The following is a 9,193-nucleotide window of genomic DNA, read 5'->3' as shown; positions in this document are numbered from 1 at the left end:
CTTAGCACCTTCTTCAGCACTTCATGCTTTTATGCTTGACCTCTCTTCTACTTCATGACCTTATGACTTCTTAAATAGAAATTTGGAATACCTTTCCCACTTGATTCTCCCTCTCCAACTTTAGGGTTTCAATAGATTAGGTAGGATACAATGTATCTGTCCCAGATCTTGCTCTTATCTAGAAACTTTGTCTAGAATCTAATTGTATTCGCCAAATTTTTTTTACATAGTGTTCTATGCCACCAGCTCATCATTCTTATCTTCTATCTGATTCACAAAATTCTAGATAACTACCATGTCGGCTTAGATCTGGCGAATCTTCGATCTTTGAAATAATGTAGCAACTTGGCATTATTGATTTTACTGATGCTCGACTCCTTCTGTGTTACTTAGAATTTGAATCATGCTCGACACCTAATCTTCACTCGACACTTGAAGATCACTCGGCACTTGAAAATAACTCGGCACTTGAAAATCACTCGAGACTAACTAGCATGCTCGACTCTCTCTAATGAACTTAGTTAGGCTTTACAAATGACTTAGCTAAGCTTTACATCTTTGATGTGTTTTAGTGTGTCCATCCTCTGTGTCTTAGAGTATGTCAACAATACACTATTTCATCAATGGCTTAGCTGATCCTTATACTTTATTATAACATCATAACTTCAACCTTTCTCTAGGTGCTCTAGTTACATCTTATTGATTGCCTCCTCCTTGTCAATCAACCAATTGATAGTATTTGGATCACTAAAGCAATTGTCATTCTTGCAAGTAGAAAGTTTGACATTAGTGACAAAAAAATGATTGAAAACATTCTTTACCAGTTCCATTACTTTTCATTCTTGATCTTTTCAATCATTTTCAACAATCTCCCTCTTTGGCATTGATGGCAAACCAAACTGATCAATTGATCAACTTAGTTACCACCAAAATTATATACGTTTTTTGCTACTTTCTGCTTCTCCCTCTTGCTTGCTGCATCCTTACTACTGATCTCATATATCTTCATATTTTTACCTTTTAGTTTCTCATAAATCTCCCTCTTTCATATATATCTCCCTCTTACTTTGTATTGATCACGTTTCTGTATATATCTCCCTCTTTGACATAAATGCCAAAGATGTAGCATCTTTAACATGCAAAATATAAGCTTTGCATATCATGTTTTCTCCCTTTCTCACCATGCTTGTGACTGATTTGGAGTTTCTGATCATGTTGTCATCCTCTGCATCATTCTTCTGATATTTCAATGATTTGATCCTGTTGATGCAGGGTAGCTTCTATGTTGCTTTAGACTGCTTGAGTTAGGGGCATTACCCCCAAATTGCCTCTAAGATGTTTATAAGAATCCTTGGGTAATGGTTTGGTGAAGATATCTGTAGTTTGTTCCTTTGTGTGAATGTACTCCATTTTCACTTGTTTGTCTTCTACCAATTCTCTGACATAGCGATACTTGATTGCAATATGCTTTGTTTTTGCATGCATAACTGGATCTTTGGATATGTTTATAGCACTTTTAGTATGACAATACAATATCATAGGTTTGGTTACCTCTTCTTTCATTCCTTTCAATAGATGTGTGAGCCACACAATGTTTGTGCAATTGAATGCTGCTACCACATATTCTGATTCTGCAGTGGACTGAGATGTGCATGTTTGTTTCTTGCTAGTCCAAGTAACTAGCCTTTTACCTAAAAATAATGCTCCTCCACTTGTGCTTAACCTGTCATCAATGTTGCCTCCCCAATCTACATCTCTGTATGCATTGAGCTCAAAATTTTCATTCTTTTTATAATATAGGCCAAAATCATCAGTTCCTTTGAGATACCTCATTATTCTTTTTACTGCTATGAGATGATTTTCTTTAGGATTAGCAGAGAATCTAGCCACTATTCCAACTGCTAATGCTGTGTCTGGTGTGCTATGTACAACATATTGTAGTTTTTAAATCATGAGTCTGTACATTGTTTGATTGACTTCAGCTGATACATCATTTTTGGATAGCTTATGTCTTGTTGCCATTGGTGTGCTGACTGGTTTGGAGTCTTTCAATCCAAACATTTTAAGTATCTCTTTGATGTACTTTGATTGTGTCACAAATATACCATGTTTTAGTTGCTGTACTTGCAATCCAACAAAAAATTTGATCTCTCCAAACATAGACATCTCAAACTCATGTTTCATTTTGTCAGCAAAACTTTTGCAAAGCACTTCCTTTCCTCCAAAAACTATGTCATCCACAAAGATTTTAGATACAATAATATCCTTACCTTATTCTAATTTGATGTACATGTTGCTATTATCATCAGTTCTTTCAAATCCTATTTGCACTAGATACTTGTGAAGTCTCTCATACCATGCTCTAGGTGTTTGTTTCAGACCATAGAGTGCTTTATGTAGTTTACAAACCATATCCCTATTGTTCTCATCAACAAATCCCTCTGGTTGTTCAATATAGACTTTCTCTTCCAATATACCATTCAAAAAAGTAGACTTTACATCCATCTGATAGACTTTAAAACCTTTATATGAGGCATATGCAAGTAAAGTTCTTTACTCCTTCCATTCTAGCAACAGGGGCAAATGTTTTCCCATAGTCTAATCCTTCCTCTTGAGCATAACCCTTACATACTAGTCTGGCTTTGTTTCTAGTAATCTCACCATTCTCATCTAGCTTGTTTCTGAATACCCACTTGGTGCCAATCACATTCTTGTCAACTAGTCTGGGAACCAAACTCCAGGTTTTGTTCTTCTTTATTTGATCAATCTCTTCTTCCATAGCTTTATACCAGTCACCATCTTGTAATGCATCATACACTGTTTTAGGTTCAAATTTGCTTAACAGACATGATTCATTTCTTAGTCTATTCCTTGTCATTGGTCTTGCATCTTTGTCACCAATTATCTGTTCAGCAGGGTGATGTCTCTTCACATATTTGGATAATCTTGGTTTTGTCCTTGTTTCCATGTTTGATCTTTCAGATTCAAGGTCACTATACACTTCGTTGTTAGGTAGTTCTACATCTCTTTCATGTGTACTGACTTCAGAGCCAGAATGTGCATTCTCTTCATTTTGCAACTCAACTTCTGAATGCAGCTCGACATTCATTGGTTGTGACTTGGCTGAAACTGAAACTTGTTGTTGAATCCCAATTTGATTGATAGCATCCTCATCAATAGGCATTCCTTCATAAGAATACACAAAGGTTCTGTATTCATCCATTCTCTTTGGTTCTTCAACTTGGACTTCTGTATGCTCATCAAAGTTTACATTTGCACTTTCCACAATTTTGTTAGTGTTAGTATTCAAACACTTATATGCTTTACTTCTAGTGGAGTAACCAAGGAATATGCCTTCATCTCTTTTTGCATCAAATTTTCCATTTCTAGCATCTTTAAGGATAAAGCATTTGCAACCAAATAATTTGAAATGTTTTACATTGGGTGAGTGACCATACCATAATTCAAAAGGTGTTGCACTTGTACCTTTCTTGACTTGTACTCGGTTCAATGTATGAATAGCCACACTTACAACTTCTCTCCAATATTTTAGAGCAATAGTATTTTCCATCATTAATGTTCTAGCACAGTCAATCAAATATCTATTTCTTCTCTTAGCAATTCCATTTTGTGGGGGAGTTCTAGGAGCTGATGTTTGTCTCTTGATTCCTTTGTCATTGCAAAATGTCTCAAATTCATTTGATGTGAATTCACCACCTCTATCTGATCGTAGGCATTTCAAACTCTTTCCTGTTTCTTTTTCAACTCTAGCCACATACCACTTAAACATTTGGAAAGCATCAAATTTTTTCTTTAAGAACATAACAGTCATCAACAAACAACATTATATATTTATCTCCTTTGTAGCTTTGTACTTCTATTGGACCACACAAGTCAGTATGGACTAACTCAAGTACTTCTTTAGATGTATAGTTTTACTCTTGAAACTTGACTTAGTCATCTTTCCTAGCTGACATTGTTTGCACATGATGTTGTCAAGCTTCTTTAGTTTAGGTAAACCTCTGACTTTCTTCATTTTACTGATATTGACCAGATTATCAAAGTTGACATGACATAGCCTTCTATGCCATAACCATACATCATCAAATTTTGCAACAAGACAAGAAGCATTTTCCATATCAAGATAAAACATATTACTTCTTGTTTGATCTACTTTTTCTATCAATTTACCATCAGTATCATAGATTTTTGTAGTTTTGTTTCCAAATTCTACTTTGCACCTTACATTTCCTAACTGTGAGACACTTAGAAAATTGTAGTTTAGTCCTTCAACATAGTATGCATTATCACATGAAATTTTCTCTATAAGCTTAATGGAGCCTTTTCCTTTGATTTGACATGGAGCATCATTACCAAATCTAACACTATTTCCATCATACCGAGTAAAGTTAAAAAACTTACTTTTGTCTCTTATCATGTGATGTGAGCATCCACTGTCTATGATCCATCTGTCATTCTTGTTCATACATGTTACCAGTGCTGTAGGTTTTTCTTCATCAGACTAGTCCTTCATGGCCACATAAACAACTTCGTCATCATTATCATCAAAATCCTCTTTAGCAATATAGCACTTCTTGCCTTTGTCTTTGTAATCTCTCTTATCATCTTCTCTTCTATGTTTGTACTTGTTGCCTTCCTTGTATTCCTTTTTCTGTGTACACCTTGCCACAATATGTCCTACTTCATTGCAATTGAAAGAAATGATAGGCAACTTACCCTTGAATTTTCCTTTGCCTCTATGAAATCTTCTAGCTAGTAATGCTTCCAATTGTTCCACATCTTCTTGATCAGTGCTACTGTCACTGGATACATATTTCATCTTTCTTCCCTTCTTTGATTTCACCTATTCAGTATCTTTTAGTGATAGCTTGGCCTTGAAAGCAGATTCAACATTCTCAGGTCTGTAGTTGTCAAAGTTAGATAACTCAAATGCAGTGAGTCTACCCACTATACCTTCAAAACTTAGATTATTTCCTAGCACACATCTTAGCTCTTGTATACCTGATACTATAATAGCATAGATAGGGAGAAAGGTTCTTAAGAACTTACTATTAACAGTATCATCATTTAATTGACCACTTAAACATCTTATTGCACTTACCACTTCCTTTATTCTAGAGGCATACTGAGCAGCATTTTCACTTTCCTCCATTTTCATATCATCAAACTTTCCTCTAAGGCCTTCTCTTTTTGCTCTTTGGACATTCAAATCTCCTCCATAAATGTTTGATAGGGCTTTCCACATCTTGAATGCAGTGTCACATCCTTTGATATCATCGAATTCAGCGTAGTTGAGTGCATAAGCAATCTCCAACATTGTCTGATTGTGTTCCTGTTTGTTTTTCAAATCTTCTACAGTAAGAGTACCAGTTGGATCAACATGTTTAGTAAAAATTGAATTTTGGGCATAATCTCCTATAGATCCAAGATGTAGCTTCATCAAACTTTTCCATGCAACAAAGCTGTCTTTATTGAGTTTGGGACATTCTCTCTTAGGCATTTTGATCTTTTCTACTTCTAGTCCCTTTAAACTAAGTCAACAACAATGCTCTGATACCAATTGTTAGAATTCTTTAGAATAACTGAGGGGGGGGGGGGGGGGGGGGTGAATCAGTTATCCAAGGTCTAAATGCCCTAATAATACTTTTTCACCAATTATAGTGAGCCCATTAAACTATTCATCCATCTAGGCTTAAATCATCTATCAATAGCAAGTTACAGTAAATCAACATGTAGGAATAAAACATGCAAGATCAACACATGACACAGTGATTTATGTGGAAACCCAATTTGGGAAAAACCACCAGTAACATGCTACTCAATTCTCACTCTTTTGAAGTGATGCCTTGTTAAAGGCTTACAACACACTGTTCAATGTGACCTTGTTAGAGGATTTCACCATACTGTTAGGAATGGGCCTGGTCAAAGGACTTTGGAACATTCACTTGGAATGTCACCTTGTTAAAGGATTTACAACATGGCTATTAAACCAACCTAAGTCCATAGGATTTATACTAACTGTTACGATTGCTAGAGAGTAACAATAATGGCTTTTGATCTGGTACAACTTACAAAATATCTTGCAAATTACAGATCACTCTTCAGTTCAATCCTTTGCTTGGCTTTAATCACTGCGGCTCTAACAACTTGTCTTCTTCTCAAGCTTCGTCTCCTTGAGTCTTCTTTCTCATCATACCAATGCAATCATATCTATGGTCATCTGTCAAAACAGAGTATCTGTGCTCTCTTTCTCCTTAGCACCTTCTTCAACACTTCATGCTTTCATGCTTGACCTCTCTTCTGCTTCGTGACCTTATGACTTTTTAAATAGAAATTTGGAATACCTTTCCCGCTCGACTTTCCCTCTCCAACTTTAGGGTTTCAATAGATTAGGTAGGATACAATGTATCTGTCCCATATCTTGCTCCTAGAAACTTCATCTAGAACCTAGTTGTATTCGCCAAAAATGTTTTACATAGTGTTTTATGCCACCAACTCATCATTCTTATCTTCTATCTGATTCACAAAATTCTAGATAACTACCATGTTGGCTCATATCTGGTGAATCTTTGATCTTCGAAATAATGCAGCAACTTGGCATTATTGATTTTACTGATGCTCGACTCCTTCTGTGCTATTTAGCACTTGAATCATGCTTGACACCTGATCTTCACTCGACACTTGAAGATCACTCAGTACTTGAAAATCACTCGGCACTAACTAGCTTGCTCGGCTCTCTCTAGTGAACTTAGTTAGGCTTTACAAATGACTTAGCTAAGCCTTACATCTTTGATGTGTTTTAGTGTGTCCATTCTCTGTGTCTTAGAGTATGTCAACAATACACTATTTCATCAATGGCTTAGCTGATCTTTATACTTTATTATAACATCATAACTTCAACCTTTCTCTAGGTGCTCTAGTTACATCTTATTGATTGCCTCCTCCTTGTCTTTCAACCAATTGATAGTATTTGGATCACTAAAGAAATTGTCATTCCTGCAAGTAGCAAGTTTGACATCAGTGACAAAATAATGATTGAAAACATTCTTTACGAGTTCCATTACTTTTCATTCATGATCTTTTCAATTATTTCCAACACATATATGACATTGTGATTTAATGTGGGAACCTAATTTCGGGAAAATTGCCAAGTAACATGCTACCACTTTTCACTCTTCTAAAGTGAGATCAATGAAGAGCCAACCCTGTTAAAGGCTATAAAACACTCTGTTAGGTGTGGACCTATTAAAGGATTTAATCATCCTATTAGGAGTGGCCTAGTTAGCATAATTTAGATCATTCCTTTCAAATATCTTCTTGATTAAAGGATTTACAAAATGACTATTAGGTCAACCTTGATTAAAGGGTTTTGATTGCCACAATGGTTAGAAAGTAACAATAGGTTTGATCTATTTAGATACAACTCACTTTGAAAATTTAGATCTCCATTTGACTCATTTATTGGTCCACTTACTGAACTTCATTATCATCTCCATCACTAATCTGCTTGGCAACCTTTCAACCAATCATACTTCACCAATCTTATCACTTTTTCCTCTGCTACTCTATCCTTTGTAGGTTCTCCATAAAATTTTCAATCAACAACAAAACAACCTTAGATCTCTTATGCCTCCTTAAATAAGTAACTTTGAAAATTTTCCACTTAAACATCACCATAGATCTTAGGGTTAGGTCAGATTCAATGAATCTATCTTTCATTTTTTCTTTGTACTCCTTTCTTGACACTGCTAGAAACTTCTCATCAAATCCCTACATTTGATCATATAAAAAAACCAATTTATGCATTACATATGTAATCTCATCAATCCTTATCATCTACGTGTTTTGAATAATGCAAGAATTCAATTATATTGGCCTGAAACTTGATTCTTTTACAAATTATAATTTAGTTGACACTTGGTCATCACTGTGTTTGTCTACTTGGTCATTACTGTTTAGCTTAGTCTCAACTATTCTATCTCATTCAAATTCCATTGGCTTTCTTGGTCTTCACTATGCTCAGTTATTACTAAACTTTTCTTCTTCCTCTTGCTTGACCATAACTATTACTCAACTAATACTATTTACTCGACCAACCCTTTAGTTCTTTAATCTTCTATTTCAACTCTTTCATTGATTGGCCACCATTCACTAGTTTTTTCTTATGTTTAACTCAACATTTCTATACATCATACATTGAGTAAAAAATACAACATCTTGTCAAAGAATAACTGATCAAGTGCCCATTGTAATTCCATCATACTTGCTCCTCTACACTAAAAAAATTCACTAGTTCATCTAGTTATCTCTCTTTCAAATCCTCTTCATCAATCAATAAATATGACGCTCAACATTTCTAGTAAATGTTTCTCTAGTAGGTTTGAAATCAATGACAACATAACTATTGTTCCAATTTTAGTTTCAAACAAAATGTTCTCCCAAAGAAGGAACTTTTTTATGGGAAAAAATGAAAATAAGATACTTACAACTAAATGGTTCAAGAAAAGGGGACTTTAAGGACCATCAAGGTATATCCTATGTAAATAAGATAAGGAGATGGTGGACCATATTCTCCTCGATTGTCTTTACACTAAAGAATGTTGGCTTCAATTTTGTGCTAAATTAAATTGTTAGACCACTATATATAAAAATCTTAATGAACATCTTCAAAGCTAGACACCATCTCTATATAAAGGCTTATATTAAAATATATGGAAGATCACTTCCTTTATATTACATAGAAATTATGGAAATAGATGAACCGTCATATTTTCCATTATAGAGAAATACCAATTACTTCCTTGGAAAATAAGATAGAAGCTAGCATTGTTGAAACCCTAAATAATAGAATTAGTAAAATAAACCATCATGAGGGTAGGTTCTCAATCATGGATGAAATCATCCATAAATATTGGTTTGGATTAATCATCCCTAGGCAATTTGGGAAAGGTAGCTTAAAGAGTAAGGAAGCAACAAAAAATTATAAATGGATGCCTCCAAAAATAGGGTGGTTCAAACTTAATTTGAATGGCGCTTCTAGGGGAAACCTTGGTAAGGTAGGTATTGGTTGTATTATTCAAGACCATGATGGCAAAGAAATTTCCAAACTTGCTACACCTTTGAGGGAAATAAAAAATAAAATAGTAGAAATATTAGCATTAGTTAAAGGATT

Source organism: Cupressus sempervirens, chromosome 6, assembly GCF_028749045.1.
Source record: "Cupressus sempervirens isolate cs-2001-9-10 chromosome 6, ASM2874904v1, whole genome shotgun sequence".
In the NCBI taxonomy this organism is placed as follows: Eukaryota; Viridiplantae; Streptophyta; class Pinopsida; order Cupressales; family Cupressaceae; genus Cupressus; species Cupressus sempervirens.
This window is presented reverse-complemented; position numbering follows the sequence as displayed.